A 22,732-nucleotide genomic window follows, 5' to 3' on the forward strand; every position below is an offset into this window, starting at 1 on the left:
GTAGTTGTTTTTAGCAAAATGTAACATTTTTCAAAAGACCACTTTCCATTCTATGTATTTGATTACGTTCTAAATGATGGAAATGAACTGTGAAGCTCTTTTTATTTTTATCTATTTGCAAGGACAAACACCAGCTTTTTGTCTTTTCCCAGACTGCTGAGCCCAGTTATCCTCTGTTATGCTTGGAGGGAATATGACAGGTGGTAACTGAGATGGCTTTGGGTCACTTTCAGTGTAATACATCTATGTTCTCAAGAGGACATCTGCTTACCCAGAGGCTGCAACAGTTTATTTTCTTCTGTCCATATTGTTTATTGGGAGCAAATAAGAACTAGGAATCTTAGCTAATTCATTTTTGTACATCAAGTCTCTGTTTTGATATCAAAGAGTATTAAGACTTCCTTTCTCTGTCGCAGAACTACAGTGTGACCTAGTCAAAGCAGAAACTTGTGATTGGTAGCCTAAGGCATACGGGATGTATTTCTAGGTTTATTTGCTGCACTCTCTCTGTACTGGCATGTTGACTTCGACTGATATTTTATTATTTGATTCTTTTCAAAAGCACCACCTAGTGGTTGGAATGAAGAAAAAAAAAGGGGGGGGGAGGGGGAGGAGGAACTTTCAAACTAGGGTTCCGTCTCTGCTTTAGCGCTTTCTTTCTGCTCTAAATTATACTTTCATTTTCTCTTTGCTAACCTAACCATGAAGCTCAAGAACATTTCTCCAGGTTCCTTCCCAGCCTAGAAACCATTTGGAAACTAGCTGGCTGCGTTCCACCACTGTGTTGCTTATTTTTGCTAAATGCTAAAATTGAAATGAATTATTACTAAGAAATGTAAAAGATGACTGCTCTGTTATAGATAAGAGGTGATATTCTACCAATGGAACCACATACTGCTGTTCTAGGTTAGTTTTCAGGAAGAAAATATGAGGCAGAGATTTTGTTCTGTCAGCTACTTGATTATTTATGTTAATTAATTAATTAATTTCTCTCCAGTCAAGTGATTTTCATACAATTTTGAGTTCTAACAAAATAGTTTCTGACGAACAGGTCCTTGAAAATCTCTCTCTGGTTACCTCAATCTTCCCTTTTTGTCGTCACTGTGTTTTAGAATTCTAGTGTTATCTTTTAATTTCATTTAGAATATTGAGGAAAAGCTGCTTTCTGATGATCATTCAGAATCAACATATATAACAACAACTTTGATGCTTTATCTGCAAAGATGACTTGTGTCTTTGGGATGTATGCCATCATCTGCTTATTGGAACATTTAGAGGGGAAAAAAAAATATAGTATCATGGGATGTCCTGGTTTGAAAAGGACCACAATGATCATCTAGTTTCAACATCCCTGCTATGTGCAGGGTCACCAACCACCAGACCAGGCTGCCCAGAGCCACATCCATCCTGGCCTTGAATGCCTCCAGGGATGGGGCATCCACAACCTCTCTGGACAACCTGTTTCAGCACATCACTACCCTCTGTGTGAAAAACATCCTCCTAATATCTAACCTAAACCCCCCATTTTAGTTTAAAACCATTCCCACTTGTCCTATCGCTATCCACCCATGTAAACAGTCTTTCTCCCTCCTATTTATACTGTCCCTTCTCCTTGTCCAGTTGCTACCTGCCCTTATAAAAAGTCCCAGTTTTCAGGTAGGCCACCTCCAGGTACTGGAAGGTTGCTATAAGGTCCCCCTGGAGACTTCTTCGGGATGAAGACCAAGCTTACTCAGCCTGACCCCATAGGGGAGGGGCTCCAGCGCTCTGATCATCTTCATAGCCTTCCTCTGGACCTGCTCCAACAGCTCCATGTCCTTCTTATGTTGGGGGTTCCAGATCTGGACACAGTACTCTAGGTGAAGTCACATAAGAGCAGAGGAGAGGGACAGAATCACCTCCCTTGAGTGCTATAAGCTCCCAGGCACAGATGTGAATAAAGGTTGTAAGACAGCTGTAGGTATCTCCTTCTGTTTGAGTAAGGTGCAGCACAGTTAGTTGTCTTTAAAGCACAGAGAAAGAGTTACTAAGAGGCTGGTTTCTATTTACTGTGTGATAAAAATCTTGTAAACATTTTCATAAGTAATAAAGGACAGTGTATTTTTAGAGCATGAAACTTTGAGCTACCACAAGATCTTGATTCACGACTTACCCACTAGAAAGGATCTGATGGTGTTAATTCACTTCTTTTCTGCTCAAATAGATGGCACAGAGGTAAAAGGTGCTGGAATAAACCAGGTCAAGTGAGCAGAGCAGTTAGATAAGTGTAAATATATGGTTTCATTATGGGACGAGTAAGGACATGATACTGATAGTGACTCAGGAATTATTTTGCAGTCCACGCTGTTCTGCAGATGTTGATTAGAAATAATCCTTAAAAATTTTAAACTGTAATTAGATGTGAAATAATCATATGAACTTTAAGACGTCTATGAAATAGTGTGTAAGTGGTGTTAATGTGGTGACTGTGTGGTAAACTGCAATCGGGAACTGTAGACAGGAGTTGCTGAAATGCTTTTAAGTTGCACAGTAAACATGAAATTCAGCATGCCTTACCTGTGACTTCTGATGCACAGTGTGTGGTTATAGCTTATATGGGTCAAACTATACTTATGAGCTGAGCAAATAGTAAGGAAGCATTGTCATCTATTTAAGATTTGTTGATGAGTTCTCACAAAGTGTCTGCTTATGACTTTCCCATGACTGCTTAGCTGGAAACATTTACAGATACTAGAACTCCTGTATCTTGTATGCTGAGTGCGTGGGTATGGTGCCTAGTGCAAGTAGAGACCGTCATTGTTTGGGGAGTAATAAAAATGGTAATAATTGACTCCACTTTAAAATGATATAAGTTTTGCTACATTACTAAATTTTGTGACAACAACTCTTTTAAAGCTTCTTACTCCAGAAACAAAAACTGGAAGCCTTCTGCTCCCAGACATTAACTAGATGTGTGAATGAAAATCTTTGCTTAGTTTGCCATTTGAAAGTCAATTTTTCTTTAATTTTAGATTAAAAAAAGAAAGAAATAAAAAAGAAAATTAATATGGTATCACAAAATACTTTGATTTGCTTAAAGTCATTTTAATTTTTTTTTCCAATGCTAAGAACTTCTGAAAACCTCTGAATGTCCCCAGAAATTCTTCTCTTATATAGGCCCTAATATTACATTCTGTTATTGGTTTCTGTTCACCTCAGTACTGCCACATAGTTTCACTACCCTCCTGAGCAGATTTTGCAACTGCATTAACAGACAAGAAGATACAGAGAGACATCACAACCGATTCCCAAGCAGGGCAATAAAGCTTTTCACTTCTGGTGTGACTCTGATGTAAGAAATGCCCATGAAATCTGTTGAAATAAGGGTGAGTTTATATGGTGTATTTATTGTACTTATTGTAGAGAGGATCTGTGCAATGTGGTATATTTTTTCTCCTTAGACAACAAAATTCTGCCTGACTACATTTATGTTAGCTCTCATGTCTTTTCAGTAGTGATTGGCCAAGCATTTGTCCTTGAAGAACCTTTGAAGTCTGGTTCGTGATCAATGTACATTAGCCAGAAAGAATAGCTATCCTGGAGATTTGCTTTGCCTCAGATTACAACCGATTCTGTTTCTTGGTGCTGTAGGTGATGTGATTTATTCATCAAAAAAACATTCTGCTAAACAAAGCCAAGATGATTTTAAATAGGCAAGTTGTTTTTAAAGGCATACTTAAGCAGGAGGGGGCTGTTGTGGGAGAGAGAGTAACAATGATAATAAAGATAAAGCAGCCTGTCTTCATCTGTTTTGTGTATGTAATGCATAGCACCACTACCAAGTGTCTGATGGCACTGGCAACATAAATTACATACCACTGTGTGATACCATGATGGTATATCTCATGAAAAGAAACAGAATGAAACTCTAAGGAAATAGGGATGATACACAACAAACAAAAGTCCGTTGTGGAAATGCATTATACCTAGAACATCACTGAAACGGTAACGGTGCAAGTAGTGTTCTAGATCTAATGTATACAAAACTTAAAAAAAAGTAAATAGAAAAATACTATACTCTGTTCTGTAGTTGCATCATCTAGTAGATGAGGCATGTAGTTGAACTATTAGAAGAATAACTGCTTAAGTTTGAAGTTGGGGTACAGTTTTTAACAGTTGCATCTGAAAGCCAGATTTATGTCATGCTGCAATGTTAAATATTATGTTAGAAGTAAGTAATTTATATGCCGGCTACGTGCAACAGAAAGCTATAGTTAAGGCTCTGACCCCCCCCAGTCCACACACAGAGATTTTAGCAGTTGTATTTGCCTGGTCAAATTTTAGGCTTGCAGGAGTGCAGGCTAGCACTGAAAATCAAGAAGCTGTATTAGTATTCTCCTCATGCACCACAGAAGCTGTGCAAGAAGCTAAAACTTAAAATACATTTTTAAAGCCTAGCTTTACAATGTAGAATTATTTATATTAGCTAGCATTTCACACAGTTGCAGGTGTTTTTAAGGTTAAAAACCAAATAAAAAGCAAATCATTAATTTAAAGTTGAGGATATTTGTGATTTATCATCATCTAATGGGGCACTGCTTTAATAAGTTAATTACTACTTCTGTGCCAAGAAGGCAAGGGTGGAATAATAACTGTTAATATCTTTAGTTCTGAATGTTTGCTAAGTCAGTCGATTCATTTTGTGCAATTTCTTACGTTGTTGACTTTCATCTCTTACTGAGGTAGAGTTTGCAATACTGGACTGATGCTTGTGCCACAGTGTGGTTGTTGATGAGTTACCTAATTTCCCAGTTATAGTTTTAAAGATGCTTTGGGTTTTTTTCCCTTTTTTCTTCTTCAGTCTCTTGAGATTTTAATGATAGTAAAGTGAAACTGATAATAATTTCCTCTTGGTATCTCACAAAGAGTACTTCATTGTGGCTTAAATATGGGTTTAGCTTTGTCTCTCTTTACAGGAGCAAGCTTCCTGCTTGTAATCCATAGTTTTAAACATTACCTCTTAGACTTTGCAAGGGAAGGAGAAGGCTGTAGATACATGATACTGTCTAAGCTATCTTACAGTAACTAGCTTATGTGAAATGATCTGTACTGAGCATTCAGATTTCCTATGTGATCTTCTAAGTACATCAGATGCTGAGTACTCCACAGCGTTCTATGGCTTTCAAATAACCCTCCAATCTATCTAGTCTGCCAGCTACCAGTATAGAGAAACCGCCTTTGAAGCCTGTGGAAATTCTTTCAATTCTTCTTAGTGTGTCTAAGAACAAACACTTGGTAAAGACAGTCTCCTTCTTAATCTTTATGTTTGACTCACTCTAAGTCAAAAATCACTGGATCACGTCATAGCCTGAAATTTACCTTAATAATCAATACCATCTTAATCTGTTTACAGTTGCCGAGCTAGATTCTCCCCCAGACACTCCCATAAATGTCAGTGCACCAATATACACCTGAGTTAGATGAACATTTAGCTGAATCATCATCAGTCATACAGGCATTAGGTATTGCCTGTCTGTTGGCCACTGGATTCATGAGTGTCTTTTTCATTTTAATGTGTGGCTGGAAATGGTGAGGACCTGTAAAACAGAAGCCAATGATTCATTGCTTTTACTACTTAGGAAAAAAGAAGCTCAGTAACAGAAGCAATGTTTTCCAAATGGGATACTTGAGCACTATCTGAATTTGAAGTCAGAATATGAATGTACTGTTCTCTTATTATAGAACGTCACATAGTTTGGGTCACTATGTTAATACTGGATTTTATTTCAGCACATGCACTAGGTCAAAGTCTGTCATTTGTTAAATCTGTGCCATTCCACTGATAGACTAGCTGCAGATCTTCCTGCTTGTTGAATGTTTGTGAATGCTAAACCAAACTCAGATGCATACTAAAACTCATTATGTGATGAGTATGAATCCTCATTAAGGAACATGTCACCTGTTAATACCAATGCATTTCAAAAAAATGCTGTTTTGAAGATATGTGCATAATAAAGACATTGCAGAATGAAATATTGGGGGGCACCTTAAATCGTATCAAAAAAGATGGTACTCTCAGCAGCTTTTTCATCAAAAAAAGAATCATAGGGTTAACTGGTAGTTAAGTGTGGTAAGAATACGCCAAATCAACCCAGTCTGTTTCTATCTTCTTTCACTCTCATAAAACAAAATCATTGCAGATTAATTTAGCCAAGTGGATAAGTCAGGTTAAAAAAGTTGATACCATAAGAGTCTAAAGCATCTGCATGATTCATAGGATGGTTTGGGTTGGAAGGGACCTTTAAGATCATCTAGTTCTATCCACCCTCCTATAGACAGGGACACCTCCCTCTAGACCAGATTGCTCAAAGCCCCATCCAGCCTGGCCTTAACCGTTCCCAGGGAGATGGCATCCACGACCTCACTGGGCAACTTTTTCCAGTGTTTCACCACCCTCACAGTAAAGATTTCTTCCTAATATCTAGTCTAAACCTCCCCCCTTCAAGTTTAAAACAATTTCTCCTTGTTGCTACCTGCCCTTATGAAAAGTCTGTGTCCTTCCAGCCCCCCAGGCAACTTTCCTTTAGGCCCCCATTCAGGTACTGAAAGATTGCTATAAAGTCCCCTTGGAGACTTCTACAGGCTGAAGAGCCCCAGCTGTCTCGGCCTGTCCCCATAGGGGAGGGGCTCCAGCACTCTGAGCATCTCTGTTGCTCTGCTCCAACAGCTCCACGTCACTCTTGTGTTGGAGGCTCCAGATCTGGAGTACTCCAGGTGGGATCTCATGTTAGCAGAGGAGAGGGACAGAATCACATCCTTTGGCTTGCTTGTCACACTTCTTTGTTGCAACCCAGGATGCAGCCTTCTGAGCTGTAAATGTACACTGCCAGCTTGTGTTGGATCTCTCATGAATCAGCACTCCCAAATCCTTCTCCTCGGTGCTGCTCTCAAGCCATTCTCCACCCAACCTTTATCTGTGCTTGAGATTTCCCCAACTCAGGGCACTTGTCCTTGTTGAACTTCATGAAGTTGACATGGGCCCACCTCTCAAACATGGATGGCGTCTCTGGTTATTGGTCTGCAAAGGAGTAACTTAAAAATTTAATTACTGTGTTTTTTTTTAATTCCATTTGCAATAATTATTATTTTTTTTAATTTTATTTTTATTTTTTTACTCTTGATGACTTTGGGGAAGTGTGAAAACAGATGGTAGCTCCCAGGAAATCTATGTAACTTCTGTAAGTAAAGTGGCTTGGTTCATTAGCAATTAATATGTATAATGGTATAATATGAATGGGAAACTCTAGTATTACATATTCCTAGGGCATATCCATTGATGTTCTGCATTATTATGAATGTTTTTGAAAAGCATTGGCCTTGGAAGTTTAATTATGTATTGAAATAGTACATGCTTACTGAAGTCTGTTAAGCTTGAGGCTGCCTGAAATTTCCACAACAGAAAAGTGATCCTAACAATGAGTAAGTTGAGGTAATCAGGCTAGTAAATCAGGCTAGATGTAGCAGAGACTATTTTCCCAACATGTTGCCATATGCTTAGTCACTGCATTGTCATGTAAGAGAATTCCATGATCCATATCAGGGTTTTTCAACTGTACCTGAAATTGTGTGCCATAATTATGTTGCTTACAACACTGAACTAATATTACTGGTTTCATATTGGCCTTTTGGTTCACTGCTCTACAAAGCCATAGTCTCTGAAGTAATTTTACAAACTGCTCTACTGTGTGTATTTTAAAGTATTTCACATTTGAATTATACTTAACTATTAAAAAAAAGTTTTACTACAATGGAATGTTGATGTAGGAAACTGTTAATGTATTTGATAGAAGCTATGTAATTTGTACTGCTGACTCCAGGTACTTCCGTCTATATCATCTTTTGTGTATTTAAATGGTCACTATAATCAACAAATTCATAATGTGTGTTCAGAAGGGTCTGGGTGAGAACTCAGGATATCCAGTTCTTGTTTCTTTGTTTGTCAAATTTTTGTGACCTCAATTGACATCACTTATTTGTTTGGTTTTGGTTGCCTCAAATGAATTGCTTTGAAATTAACATAAAAACACTTAGTTCTTCTCCAAGCTTCATCCACATGTATTTGAGGCATAAAAGGTAGCTCATTTTAAATGTTCTGCAAAGCAAGGTTGAGAAGAAATGCCATCAGATTTGCAGCATCATTGGAAAAAGCTGCTGGGGAGGAAAATGCAAAGAATTTGCTTTGAAAATGAGATTGTCTTGTTGTCTTCATGTAGAATACTATTTCTACTTACTGTGTGACATCTGGTTTCCTAGATGATCAAAGTTGTGTAACCCTCCATGAATTAACCTTTTCAACATCTGCCTTTAACATTAGAAAACTGTTCTAGCTATGAAACTGCTTCGTATTCTGTTTAGTATTATGCTAATGGAATTTGTTTGTTCAAAATGTAAGATAATCAAAACTAAAAATCCAGAGTCCTATAAATATAGTTGTGTGTGTATGTATATAATACACTTATATTATATATAAGTATATATATAAGTATTTATATATAGATAGATATAATATATAATATATGTGTGTGTATATATATATATATATAATTTTTTATTTTTTTTTCTAGGAAGAAATTTCACGTAATATCTTAACTACATAGTTCAACCGTGGAAGTCTAAGGAGTAGTTTGTTTTTATCATATTTAAAATGAGGTCTAGGTCAGAAGTATGATGAAAGATCTTTTAAACCAAAGCAGAAAATGGTAATCTTCTGTGATATCAGAGAATCCTCTCACTGCCAGAATGTTTTAAGAAAAGTTGATATTGTTTTTTGTACAGTTCTACAGAAATAAGCCTGTCTGACCTTGTAGTCGCTTTCTCCAATGTGTTAATGATTCAAGAACTGTAACATTGCAGGATCAAATTAGTTACGCTTTAATGCCTTTGGAGAGTACTTTGGTTCCATACCAGGCTCGCTCACATATCTGCCACTCTGACATAGCTGAACTAAATTGATGCATTAGCGTAAGGAGGCATGACTTAGAAATCCATTATTCATAGTTAAAATTGTACTGGAACTAGGAGCTTCCAGTTAAGTTATCTAACCTTTCTGAATCCCTGTGTAAGGCTGTAGTTTTTCCTTTTTATCTCTAAAGGGAAGAATCCAGAATTTCTGAGCAGACATTGCAGCAAGAAACCTGAAGCTGCCTTCCAGCTCTGTGACTGCAGGGGCACACTCCAACCATGCCCATGAAGCATCAGGGCAGGCCTGCTGGGTGCACCATCAAGACGTACCATCCCACTCACTGTTGAGCAAAATTCAGAGCTGGGAGGCAGTTCTAGAGCATGAAATTCTTCCTCTGATGAAGAAGTCTGGTGTCAGTGCAATGCCAGTAGCAACTTAATTCCTGTTATCTGTGGAGCTCTGTAGGCTTATAGTGACAATTCTAGCTTTTCTTCCTGCTAATATAAATCACACACAGGCCTCTTTGATGAATAAACATAAGAATGCATCGATCCAACTTGCTTCTTCTGGAATTCAGAATTGAAATCTAAGGATCAAATCTAAGACCTGAACTGCATCCAGGTCGGGGTCCTGAGTACAGGAAAGATTTGAAGCTGTTGGAAAGGGTCCAGAGGAGGGCCAGAAAGGACTGGAGCATCTCCTCTATGAAGACAGGCGGAGGGAGCTGGGCTTGTTCAGCCTGGGGAAGAGAAGGCTGTGAGGAGACCTTATTGCTGCCTTCCAGAATTTAAAAGTGGATTATAAACAGAAGGGCAGACAACTTTTTACAAGGGTAGACAGCAATAGGACAAGTGGGAAAGGTTTTAGTTCAAGGAGGGAAGGTTTAGATTGGATGTCAGGGAGAAGTTCTTTACAGAGTGGTGAGGTGCTGGAAGAGCCTGCTTGGAGAGGCTGTGGATGCCCCATCCCTGGAGGTGTTAAAGACTGGGTTGGATGGGGCCCTGGGCAGCCTGGTCTGGTACCAGATCTGGAGTTTGGTAGCCCTGATTGTAGCAGCAGGTTGCAACTTGATGATCCTCCCTTCCATATCCAACCATTCTATGATTCTATTTGAATATATTTTTCTGTTTATTTATTTTAACATGTTGGGGGAGTTGGGTTGTTGGGTTGATGGTGTTTTGTGTGAGGTTTGTTGTTGTTGTTGTTTTCTTTAGATTATATTGAAAACCCTTTGCTATACCCCTTCCTTGATCCCAACTTCACTGTCATTAAACACAGTGAGCTTCATATTAGATACCAGGAAGTTACACTTCTCAAGGTTTTACAAACAGCAGACTTATTGTAATGTCATTTATTAACCAGTCACATGAGCTGTTAAAAGCCCACTTTCTATTTACACAGGACTGCTCCACCCAAGCAGGGCTTTGAGAACCCTTGACTTCACCCTAGCTATGGCTGTATAGAATAAGTATGTGTTGTTTATATCTGTTAAATGAAAAGCTATTAAGTAAAGAACACAACTCTAAGTATATTCATTAACATAAACCAAATATTGACGTTTATATCACTGAGGTTTAAAGATGTAGCTTTAAGATTGGTAAGCAATAACATTATGAAATAATGACAGTACATTATATAAAACTTTTATCCTTTGGAAATTATTTTTTACATATTTTATATAATGTATTTGCTGCTGTGACTTACAACATCCAGATAGCACACCTAACAACATAATAGACATACTGTTTTTTAATGCAAATCACAAAGGACTCTCTCAACATTTCCTTTCAAGTCAGAGTCTATGCCAGAATCTTACCTTTTAAAAGAATGCTGTCAACTTTTCTAAAGTTTATTCAGGTTTTTGCAGCTTTGGTTATATGGTTGCCATGCAAAGAATTACAGTATTTTTTTTCTGTGCTGTCTTTGCCAACTTATAAAAATAAATGTGATTGTATTTGGTTCTTCCAAATCTATTTTATGGTGATTGCAATGGTAATAAACACAGGTAAAAACATTCTGTTTAAATGCATTAATCAGTAAAGGAAAGCTGAAATTGCATCCATTGCCACAGGAAATAATTGATATTAATGTTATGATTAGAAAACCCCTTGAAGGCACTATTTTACCAGGCCTTTTGTAGATAACTAAGGCTATTGTTTTGTTTTCATTAGTGCAATTGTTTGTATAAAGACTATTGTGCTGCTGATACCCTGCATGCCTGGTTTTGTGCTCACATTGCTTTTTATGTAGTAGATTTATCTGTTCATACTACAAATTCGGGAGATTTCACAGAACTAATCTTGCATGGTTGTTAAAGAAAGTACCTGTGCTACCACTGATCCAAATCTGCTCACGCTTCTGTCTCTTCTCAGAAAGAAGACACAGTTTATAGTAGCATAGCAGTAACTGCAATATTATGGCAGGAAAGGCCTTTTTTATAATCCTTTAAGGTGTTGTAATCACATACTGTTCTCATGTAATAAACTTGTTTCTCTGGAAGGACTTCCAAATGAATGAGAGAGCAGACAAGATAGCAACTTCCTCAAAAACGTAATTCTGTTTTAAAGGTACACTAAGAAAGTGAGAAGATCAGCACTCAGAATAGGGAGACTTGGATGCTTTAAAGTCTTGCAAATTCTTCTTGTTTCTCAGAGCTCCCCAAGGAGTCACTGGTGTAAACTAAATTAAATAATTGATAGAGGGAATCAATTTAAAACACCAGATGCTTTGTTTGTGATGGCTTAACTACTACTTATTTTCTTTTTTTATGAAGAGTATTTTTGACAGCAAAACTTGTGTCCTGATGCTTTCAGTCTTTTTTGTTAAAACAAATTCCCTTCCTTGAAGTAGACTTAGTCTACTTGGATTTATTCTGGTGGTGTTGAACCCACAGAAGTACATTTGTTCTCATGCATGCAGAATCAGTTATACCAACAAGCAATTAGAGAAAGAGGCATTAAGTAGTCTTTAAAATTTCCATTACTTTAATCATATAGAACCATGGAACTGCCCAGGTGAAAATCATCTCCAGCCTTTCATGGAAACAGAAACCTTGATGAGATTTGTTAATACCCAGTCCAGTTGCATCTGGAAAGCCTCCAGTAATGTAGATTCCAGACTCTACTAGGGAGGTTGTCACAGTGCTTGATTGTTCTTACTCTACAAATAAATTAACGTATTAACGTACAAATACATACACACACAAAGATGAAATCTCTCTCGGTGCAAGTTACCTTGTACTCCTGATGCCTCTTGTGAGTAGGGGAAAACATTGAATAATTTTGCCATATTAATATTATGCCTTATATAACTGTCTATTACTAAGATGAAGGAAGAGAGACATGGTTAGAAAGGGAATGTTAGTTAAGCTGCTCAAAGATAGATCATAACTCCCCATGCAGTGGAAATGAGGGAAGTCCAAGTCACCTGCCTTCCTGGCTGATGCATTATTGACAGGAAGGTAGCATCTGTGGTGGAAGTTCACCTTCCTGCATTAGCACAGATGCATTTATCCCAGTGATCACAGCAAAATACAAGTTATCATTTTTTACCATTACTGTATACTTTATACTGATGGATGTTCTGTGTCCTTGGGAGAAAAGAGCTGTCTGGTCACCTGTGCAACCTATTTTAGGATACCTGCTCTAGCAGAAGGGTTGAATTCAATGATCTCTTGAGGTCCCTTCCAAACCCTGCAGTTCTGTGGTTCTGTGAATCCTTAAATTCAAAGATAGGTAGGAAAACAGAGGAAAGAGGTTGTAAGAAAAAGTGATTTCTGTTTTATTCAACAAGACTTTTAATCATCTTTATAAATGCTACAATGCTTTCTGTCTACTCCAGTTTTGGAAGTGTTTAGGATACAATAATTTGGAAATCAGCTTTGAAGATTAACAAGGAGATATCATTTATAAACCACTTATGTTACTTTAACTTACATCTTTAAAAAAAACTTCAGCATTCCTTTGAAGTTAGTGAACCAGAACATCGCTGCTCTTCTGCTGCTTTTTATTTCTTCTCCACTAAGTAATCAACAGCCTGACCTGATTACCTTGCAAATCCTATCTTGTCATGTCACAGTGTCTTATGTATGCATGTGAGCTTTTTCAAGGGACTAAGAATTCTGGGTTTGGCCAAAGTTGTTCCCTTCATCTGTAGTCCGTGGTCTTAACACATGGGATATGTTGTAGCCAGGGCAAGCATGGAAGAACTGTCAGGTTTTGCAATTGCTAAGATTTTACAGGGGATTTTACAAAGATTCCTACAGGAATCCAACCTGATAGTTTTACATTGGTATAAATAAAGCCAAGATTTTGCTGTAGAAAGGTGTTTTTTTGGTGGAGTTCAGTCTTGGGCTGAGGAGCAGCATAAACTCTTGGGAGAACTGGTAAAGAGTGCTTGTTAAGTACTGCATTGACAGCTGTATGGACTACGTTGTGACCAACGTGATTAAGCTGTGCACAGAAGAGCACTTCAGTTTATGTTTTAGCAAGTCAGAGGAAATTAATGAAATACCTATTGCAGTTCACTTTAATGCAATTTAGTTGTAAAGGTGAATTGCCTTTGGCTCACCCTGTTTGCTGTTATCCCTCTGATTGCCAAGGATATGTTTTTATTTTTGCTGTGGCCCTAAAAAATCAAAGCAAACTGTTGTATTGATCTGATGAGCTAGACAGGCACGTCTAGTAGAACAAGCTGTACTTAAAGGTTTGGTGTCTGAATAACATATCTTTCATTTTCTGTTTTGTTCCCATGGAAACACTGTTTAGGTTGTATAACTAATTTCATGGCCCCCTACTACTATCAAAAGATAGGAACAAACCCTGTCAGGGGATATACACTCTACTGAAGGCCCACAGAGGCTGTGAAGGTGTTAATGGGCTTCTGCTAATCCCAAGATGCTACAAAATACCCTTCATAAGAATTAAGCTGGGAGGGGGGAAGAGGAAAACATTAAAAAGGAAGAGATTGAATTCTATACAAAATTAATCTTCCAGAACTGACCTAGGGTGTGCTCCTAGCCCAGGGCAAACAAGCTATGTATGTAAGGTCTACCTACATGTATTTTTCTTAATTTTTTTTTTTTTTTTTCTAACCCATTGGCATTGCAGATCCACTAGATGAAGGGAAGTAGACTACAACAGTGATTTCTGACAGCTGATGAACTAGCATAAAACACTGCTGCTGCAGTCCAGGTATGTTTCCAGTGGGGAGGCATGGTATTTCTGCAGTGTTCTTCCATGAGGAAAGCCACTTGTTCAGCTTTAATTAGAGCTAATTTACTGTAGCACAGAAGAAGAAATAAAGAAAGTAACCAAAGGGTACAAAGACATGGGTTTCAGTAATTCAGTACTGGAGGCAGGTGAGTTGTACTAAGGCATTTTTCTTTCTTACAATGAACTGATTGTCTTCATTAGTGCACTTATATTTTTCACTCTTTTTTTTTTTTTTTAAAGTTTTTAAGGAAGAGGATAAATTAAGAGAATTCAAAAAGTTATTCCTCATAGTAAAACTAGAACAGTTTTAAATTACCTAATTTTCTTTTGGATACTACTTTCTGTAATGGTTAAGTCTGGAGTATTTGTATTTCCACTTATGTCAATGCTTGGAAATTAATGAGTATAAGCACATACAAAGTGAGATATATGATCATGTTTCAATAAGTAACTTATTGTACATGTGACAATCATCAGCAGCAATTAAGCTATCTGTGAAAATCCAAAGGACAACTCATGATTTTGTATATAGGAGCCATGTGTCTCTGATGCGATAACAGACTTGTAAATTTCGATCAGTGTAGAAGTTTCCTTGTGTTTAAGCAAAGTACAAGTGTTTCTTATTTGAAAAGTGCTTGTGCAGAATTATAATTGCCTTTATTTCTGCAATCATATCTGTCTACAACATCCAGTTTCAATTAAAGTCATTCATGTAGAGCTGGCGGATGATACAAGTTCTAGAAGAGGAGCATGCTTTTCTACAGTGAAATCTGGAAACCAGACAGGAAGTCCTAAAAATAGCTTTAGGATGCCTGATTGGTTCATAGCCATAATACCAACTAGTTTCAGTGAAAGACAGCTATTCAGACATTTGGGAGAGCTAGACTTGAGTTCCAGCTGTGTGCTATTCTTGGTCACACTTCCAGAGTTTTGTTCCAATTCTGAGGTTATCTGCAACGTATTACATTATGGTCCAAAAAAACAATCATAGAATATCACAAGTTGGAAGGGACATGTAAGGATCATTGAGTTTCATTGTATAAATGTCACCATTCCACAGTTTGCTTCCATGGGAATAAGCGTGGGCCCTATCAGGGGTATGTATTTAATCACTAATTAGGTAGGGAAAGGAAAGGAAAATGGACTTAGGTGGAGCACGTTACATATCACTTGTGAAATTGCTATACAATCCCAGATAGGAATATTAAAAGATACTTTATTTTCCTCAAATGTGAGGAGCTATTTGCCTTAATTTAAGATCCAGAAAGCTTCCTTATTTTTTATCAGCTACTGTAAAAACACTGTTGATCAAGTTAATATGAAATTATAGATGTAGTTTCACTTCTTTTCCAAGCACAAGTGCTGATGTGTATGACGGTCATAAAAATGCTGCATACTGAATTCTTAAGTCAAATCCTGTTTGTTTCAAAAAAAAAATTAAAAAAAAAAAATATTAAAAATCTGTTCTGAAGGTTCAGTCATGCATGCACTCTGGAAGTGCTGTCACAGCAGAAGGAGCCTCATGTGAATGCCTGAGTAGCATGATTGCTCTCAGCAATGCAGCAAACTGTAGGTCAGTCTTCTCAAGGTCTCGCAACGGCATTTCATATTTTTTTTCTTCCAGGGAATTATGATGTGTAGTTTTTCTATGTTGTCTGAATTAATAGTATTCACAACACTTAAGAAATTGATCTTAAAATGCCTGTCAGCTTAGAGTCCTTTTAAAAACTACAGCAACTGTGGAAGTTTTCCAGTGCTCAGTAAGAGGAAAGAGGCATTTTGAAAATAATGAAGGAGTGTAAGAATTCATTATAGTTATTCTGTCCGCATTCAGCTAAATCACGTCTGATCACACTTAAAATGGGCAATATTACTTTTTAATAGTTAAAATTTGAGCCCTAAAAGAGAAGCTTTTTTTTTTTTTCACCACCGTGCTTAAGCAAAGCATCATTTTGGTTCTGGAAGATGTCTGAGAATGCAAATGATGGGAAATTACAGCATAATTACTTTGTCATAGGGGGAAAAAAAAAAAAAAGCAAGATCTGATTTATGTCTTTTTACTTTGACTTTAAATAAAGGAAGTGCTACTCAAGTAATAACACTGAGCTGATCTAGTGTATGTTTACAAAAAATAAATAGAATAAATAAAAGCTGAAGGAGTGCAACTGTGGTGCAGGTTTGCAGAATGCACTACAGGTATCAACTTTTCTTCTAACGCTTCTCAATTTTTGATGTTTTTAAATGCCTTTACAAGTATTAATTTTCTTTCATAGCATGTGTTTTAGACTTAAGTATTTTTAGGAATTTTAGGAATACCAAATAAAGCTTTTTCTGTTCCTTAAAAACATACCTTTATTGCAGTGATAGCGTTGCTATACAATCCTATGGAAATACTGTATTTCCAATCCTTTCAATCCTTATAGACAGCATGCTGCTGAAAGCTAAATAGTTTGTGAAGATGGAAACCATGATCATCCTGTCAGATTTTATTTCTATTAAACAAATTATTCTGTCCTTATATTATGCACATATTGTTTTTACCGTAAATGAAGGAAGCAGAATGCCAAAACCAATTTAAATGCTAGCTGTGGTGTCTGCACTCCACAAGAGAAAATGAATTAGAGCTAATATGCAGTAGTTGCATTTCTGAAGTCCAATCTAAAAACAACCAACCATAGATATATGTGTAGAGTTCAGTTTTTGAAAATCATGTCTCAGTAAAGAAAATTATTCTGTTTTTTGTATTTTTGATGCAAAGACAGTCTCAGAGTATTTCATCTGCCACCCCAAATACATTGTAGATGCATGTATGTATTTATTTATATTTTATTTCTTTTATGTGGGACATTTTTCTTGCTGTAGCATTTGATCAGGTAATGGGGAATGGATGTGACATGGTAATAAATTTGCACATAAGCCTGAGATGGTTCTAGTTTGTGTTGCATCTTCTACTTCTTGTGTCAGTTTAAGACAGAAATGTCTTCTATTATCTTGAATCATTAAATTACCAGAACTTCAATTCAAACTTATTTGTATTCCTCTGACTTCTGGTCAATGCAGTCTAATTCATAGTCTTTACTGATCATATAGAGTCCATAATGACATTTAAAAACATGGAACCATTTTCTAGCAACAGTGCTGCAAGAATATAAATATTAACTGAATCCTGCTGAGGTGTGCTTAGCATCACATCAGTGAAGAATTCTTGTCCCTAATCTCTGTTATTACTCAGCATATGTCTGGTAAAGCTTCAGCAGTGTAATGAGGAGTTGAATCGTTCTCAGCTGTATCCATAGTTAAAGACAATTTGCCAATGCTGTTTTTTATTAGATCAGAAAAGCCGGACAGTAGACAGAACTCTAGATTTCTTCTTCAAGGACCATGGTCAGCAGAACCAGTGGTGAGGCTTCTGAAACTCAGAAATGATATGCTGAATAGGAAAGCTGACCATGCCATCTTCTACACAGAAAGGAGTAGTAATTGATGCACTCTGTCTTTAGCTGGTGATTGTGTTCATTTTCAATAAAAGAGATCAGCTTTTAATGGCATATTTATTGATAGATGTTTGGTTATATTGTAACATCTTAAAGAAGTTTATTTGGAAATGATTTGTGGCATTGGCATAAATGTGATCTGAAGAGCTTTAGTAATATTCTTCCAAGCAGCTTTAAATCAAACAATCTATAGGAAAAGCATATTCATCTCTGGCATATATCTGTACACATACTACTTACTCAGGCCCAGCTAGCATGGATTCATGAAAGGCAGGTCATGCTTAACCAACCTCATCTCCTTCTACGATTGGGTGACCAGGCTGGTAGATGAGGGTAATGCAGTTGATGTAGTCTACCTAGACTTCAGCAAATTGAGTGTACCCTCAGTAAGTTTGCAGGTGACACTAAGTTGGGATGTGGTGTTGATCTGCCTGAGGGTAGGGAAGCCCTTCAGAGGGATCTGGATAGGCTGAATTGCTGGGCTGATTATATGATTATAATGATTATATGATTTATAATATAATATATATAATAATTATAATGATTATAATGAGGTTAATGGGATGGGGTTCAACAAGGCCAAGTGCTGGGTCCTGCACTTTGGCCACAATAACTCCATGCAGTACTATAGGCTAGGGGCTGAGTGTCTGTGAAGAGGAAAGGGACCTGGGGGTGTTGATAGATGCTCGGATGATCTAGAAAATAGGAATTGTGAAAGTGTAATAAAGGAAAACTATATGTTTTTCCCTGTAGAAGTTGTTATTAGCTAAGTGTGATGGAGAAAAGCAGGTTTTCTAATGTGTGGCTTTTCTGGTAGAATATGTGCTATTTGTAACTTTAATCCAATTTGACTGCTTTTTAATCAATTTTATTTCAGTTCTCCTTTACCCATACGGTAACTTTGATCTGCAGAGCCCAGAAATAGCTCATTAACTTAAGAATCACTATGAACATGCTTTGCCCCTGTGATCTGGAGAATCACATTTTGTTATAGCTTTGGTTACATTACAAATGATTCACTAGTACTGAATCTGTTTGCCTATTTTTTTCTGTTGCTTTTGTCATAACCATATGGTTATAAGAAGCATGGCAAGTTAATAGTACTAATGTATGAGTAGGAAAGACATCTTGAGCACTGAATATGATGTTTGAAATAGGAAATCAATTCTTTGAAAAGCCTGATAGTCAGGAATGCAGTTGGATTACTGTCTTGTCATTTGAATTTAACATTTGCATTTCAAGCTCTGCAACATAGATTAGGATTATAGTTTCTGCTTCTCAAATGTTGTAGGGTAGGAAAGCAGCACCATGGAGATCTAGTAAAACAGGATGGCTGTATTTTTCTGTTCTTTCCCTATTCCAAATTTCTGAAGAATTTTTTAGAAATGCCATGTGAAATTTTGGTTATATTAGATTTGACGTTTCTAAAGGCTTTCAAAGAGACAGTCAAGTGGAAACCTATTATTGGCTAAGCAATATTTTGAAAGCAGAAAAGGAACATTCCAATGACAGGTATTAACATTCAGAATTAAGTATAGCGTTTTATTTTTAAAGCATGTGATTGACTGGAAGTACTGACATTTGTAAGCCTCACCCTTTTTACTCAGCTAAGAAAAGGTCATGAAGAATCTGAGCACTTCCCTTTTGAAGATCCAAAGCTAAAACAACAAGCAAACGTATTCCTCTTTTGATCAAATCCACACCAGTGTCAAGAGCTTCAGCAAGGCAAACGTGCTACATGTAGTCCATTTCAGCGTAATTTTTGAGAGCTGTATGGAGAGTTTTCAGTCATTTGCCTGGAGGTGGGGGGTTTAATTTCTCCCTCCAGAATTTCAAGATTTAAAATGTGTGCTAGGTGAAAGCAGCATAGAACAAAGTGCTTTGATATGGCTCTAGGTTTTTTGTCTGACAACAAAGCAACGCATTCATCATGCATAATGAATTTCTTTTGCAGTTCTGGAAAAGCTCATTGTTTATTCATGAAGGAAGGTCAGTAAAGCCTGGCTAATCCAAGCTTTTTTTTTTTTTTTTTAATTTCTTTTCTAAAAGGGATGATTCTTGCCTTGTGAAACAGAGAGATTCATAAAAAAATGAGTGGTTTGCAGAGAGAAAATAAATGAGAGATGCAAAGTGAGGCATGTGTTCAATGGAATTTTAAATCAGACCAAGTTGTATTCTTTCAGTTATGTTTATTTTCTTCATGAACAACGACACCAATATCACTTGCATTTTAATTCTCATATCTGCATTTTAACTGGCCTCTGGTTCTACCCAGTTGTTTAGATACAAGTCTTTCATTTTGCAGCTGGTGGGGCTGGTCCATTGACAATAACCTGTAATTTGAATCTCTCAGGCTAGGGTTCTGGTGCAGGAGCTGGCACAATCCCAAAAGGATGTAAAAAACCTGAAAGGCTGGAAATACAAATTGACAAATGTTAAAATAGTAGGGGGTGAAGAAGAAAAAATTGTAAAGCTGAGGACAATTCATATGTTTTCCCGTTAAGAATTGGGAAAGCTGGTTCTTAAATGCTTTATCTGGGCATGTGGCACTAAAGTTACACAGACGTTACCTGAATTGCTCTAATGGCTAAGGAATATTGAATCCATCAAGTAGGGAGGAAGACATGCACACATATGCCTTGGCCTCCAAGCCACTGCACTCAATGCAATCTGCTACTTCCTGGAGTGGAGCTTTGGACTCGATGTACTTGTTGCCTTTGATTTCTTCATGATGTAATTTCTCAAGCAGCCTGTCTTGAACTGCCTGGGGGGGTTGGACTCGATGATCTCTAAGGTCCCTTCCAACTTGCACGAGACTATTATCTATTATTATCTTCTTCGTTTCCCCTAATTTTTCTCCTTTCTTTCACCAAGGTGTTCCTTATCTTGTATTTTGTGATTGATATTTTTTACAAGCCCAATATGTAGTGTAAATAATTTATTTAGAAGAAAATAAAGGGCCAGAATTCCTTCTAACCCTACTAAATGAGAATAAAAAGCCAAACTAAAAGAAATTTCAGCTCCCCAGCATTCCTTCCTGACAGTGTTCTACTGTGCAGTGATAAAAGTTTTCCCTTTTCAATTATTAAAATCCACTTAGGCAGTAATTCACAACCATTATGGAACATTATCTACTTTTAATAATTTGTTTTTAAGAACATGTTATATGATTTCAATGTCGAAAGAAATCAGACCAATAAATGCTGATTTATTTCTTTCAAGGCAGCACTGAAGGCTTTTTCTTATTGATGTTTTTAGTGCAGCTGCCGCTGTTTTGATTTATTGTTCAGTGTAGCTGAGAGAGTGAACTGAGACACTGACAGTGCGGGAGTGTGCCTCAGAGACAGAGATATCGGGTGAGCTATTTGAGCTGGTTATCAATTGTTAATTGTCTACTGATCCTTAAACTAGATACCTAAACTGAAAAGACCACTATCAGCAACAGATGCAAATAATATGGATCCTGTAGGTGTGCAGGCCCTACAATATAAGGGAGATACTGAATTTTTTATTGCCCATTTGAGCTTTCATATCTAGGCAGTTCTAGCATGGGCCTCTGAACCCAAAGTTATTCTATTTTCTCCAGTAACTAGAAGATAACACTTGAATTTGAAAGTAGCTGCATATTGACCAATTAGTTGTCCATCTGCACATTTATTGCTGAATTTCCTATGTCAAATATACTTTCTTATGGATAGCTCAGTATAAAAACTTGTCTTATTTTATGTCTACCCAGACTTTTCTATGTTTCTCTTGCCTGTTGTTTCTCAGCCTGACAGTTTTGAAAGCTGTGGTGAGCCAAAATAGTCTTTAAATTAATGATCTTACAAATAGTAAATCTGCCCAAGTAGTGGAGAAAGTAATCAAACTCAAGACTTTTTTCTGGCTGTTGTGTGTTCATTCAACAGGGACACAGCCAATTTATCTGATGGCTCTTTCATCCACATGAGGCTGCTTTCATACAGTGTGCAACAGTGTCTGTTTGCTGTATGGTACAGTAAGCACTATCCACCATCTGATGCTTGGTGGCCCAGCCATAATTTTTCACTGTCTCTTGACTGTGCATCTCTCCGTGGTTTGTCATTTTGTAAACCCTGTGCTTAGTCAATGCATTGTCTTTCTAGCCTCTTTTCTATCTAAAGGATGACTGGAGAGCTTTTACTTCTTTAAAGAATTCATAAAATCAGGTAAGCTCTTCTTGTGTGATCCATAGCCATTTTTAGCCAGTCAGGAGCAAGACTTTCAGTATGAGGCATTTTATTTAATGCTCGGTTTGTAACAGACACTTTTTAAAGAGGATTGTACCATTGTTTCCTTGGATTTCACTGAAAAGTAGCAGTTAATACATGGTATATTCTTTTCTGGTTTTGTTTTTTTTCTTTCAGTTTTTCAAACTCTTGCTCAATACAGTCTGTGTTGTCCTTCTATGTTGATTTTCTTTATCTCTGTTAATGAGATTATTAAGACTTTTCCCTCATTAGATATTTCTCACCAATTAACATTTTAAAATAAGCAGACATCTTTCACAAACTTTACTACTGATGCTCCTATGGTTTTAGATACTTTGCTAAGAGTCTCTTAAAATATGGTAGTGGTAGTAGTTTGTTCTTATCAACAGAAGCTGCAAACTGTTTCTTTTGAAGAGGGATAAGTGCCAGTCTGCTAATTGCCTTCCCTTCTCCTTTGATATTTCCAGCCGGTCTTTCTTAAAACCCTGCAGGTCTTCTCTGAATTCAGAAATGAAAGGAGGCGTCTTCTGATTGGCCTTAGTGCTCTGCATAATTCTTTTTCCCTGAAGAAGGTAATTCATAGCTCAACTGAACAAATGTGTTTAAAAATGCAGTCTGGGTCATCTAAACGATAAAGCAGCTGAATGCCAGGAAGTAAATTTCCTTCCAGTTTTCTTTCAAAGACAAAACTGAAGAAAACAGACTTCAGTGTGTGTGTTTAGGATCTGAATGAGTGATTTTTGTTGTTCGTTAAATGGTATATCCTATTTTGATTGAATCCTTGGTGGTGAGGACATAGGCTTTCATGGGGTTCTGCTAAGACCTGCTAGCATTGGCATGGAAGTATGCAATAAA

General features: G+C 37.1%; 1 protein-coding gene across 3 annotated transcripts in view; it reads left to right on the top strand.

Annotated features, from left to right (window-relative positions):
• ARSJ (arylsulfatase family member J) overlaps positions 1-22,732 on the top strand; it is a 180,922-nt gene that overhangs the window by 12,397 nt on the left and 145,793 nt on the right. The gene's annotated exons all lie outside the window — the stretch shown is intronic.

The sequence above is a fragment of the Coturnix japonica genome, chromosome 4 (assembly GCF_001577835.2).
Source record: "Coturnix japonica isolate 7356 chromosome 4, Coturnix japonica 2.1, whole genome shotgun sequence".
NCBI lineage: Eukaryota > Metazoa > Chordata > Aves > Galliformes > Phasianidae > Coturnix > Coturnix japonica.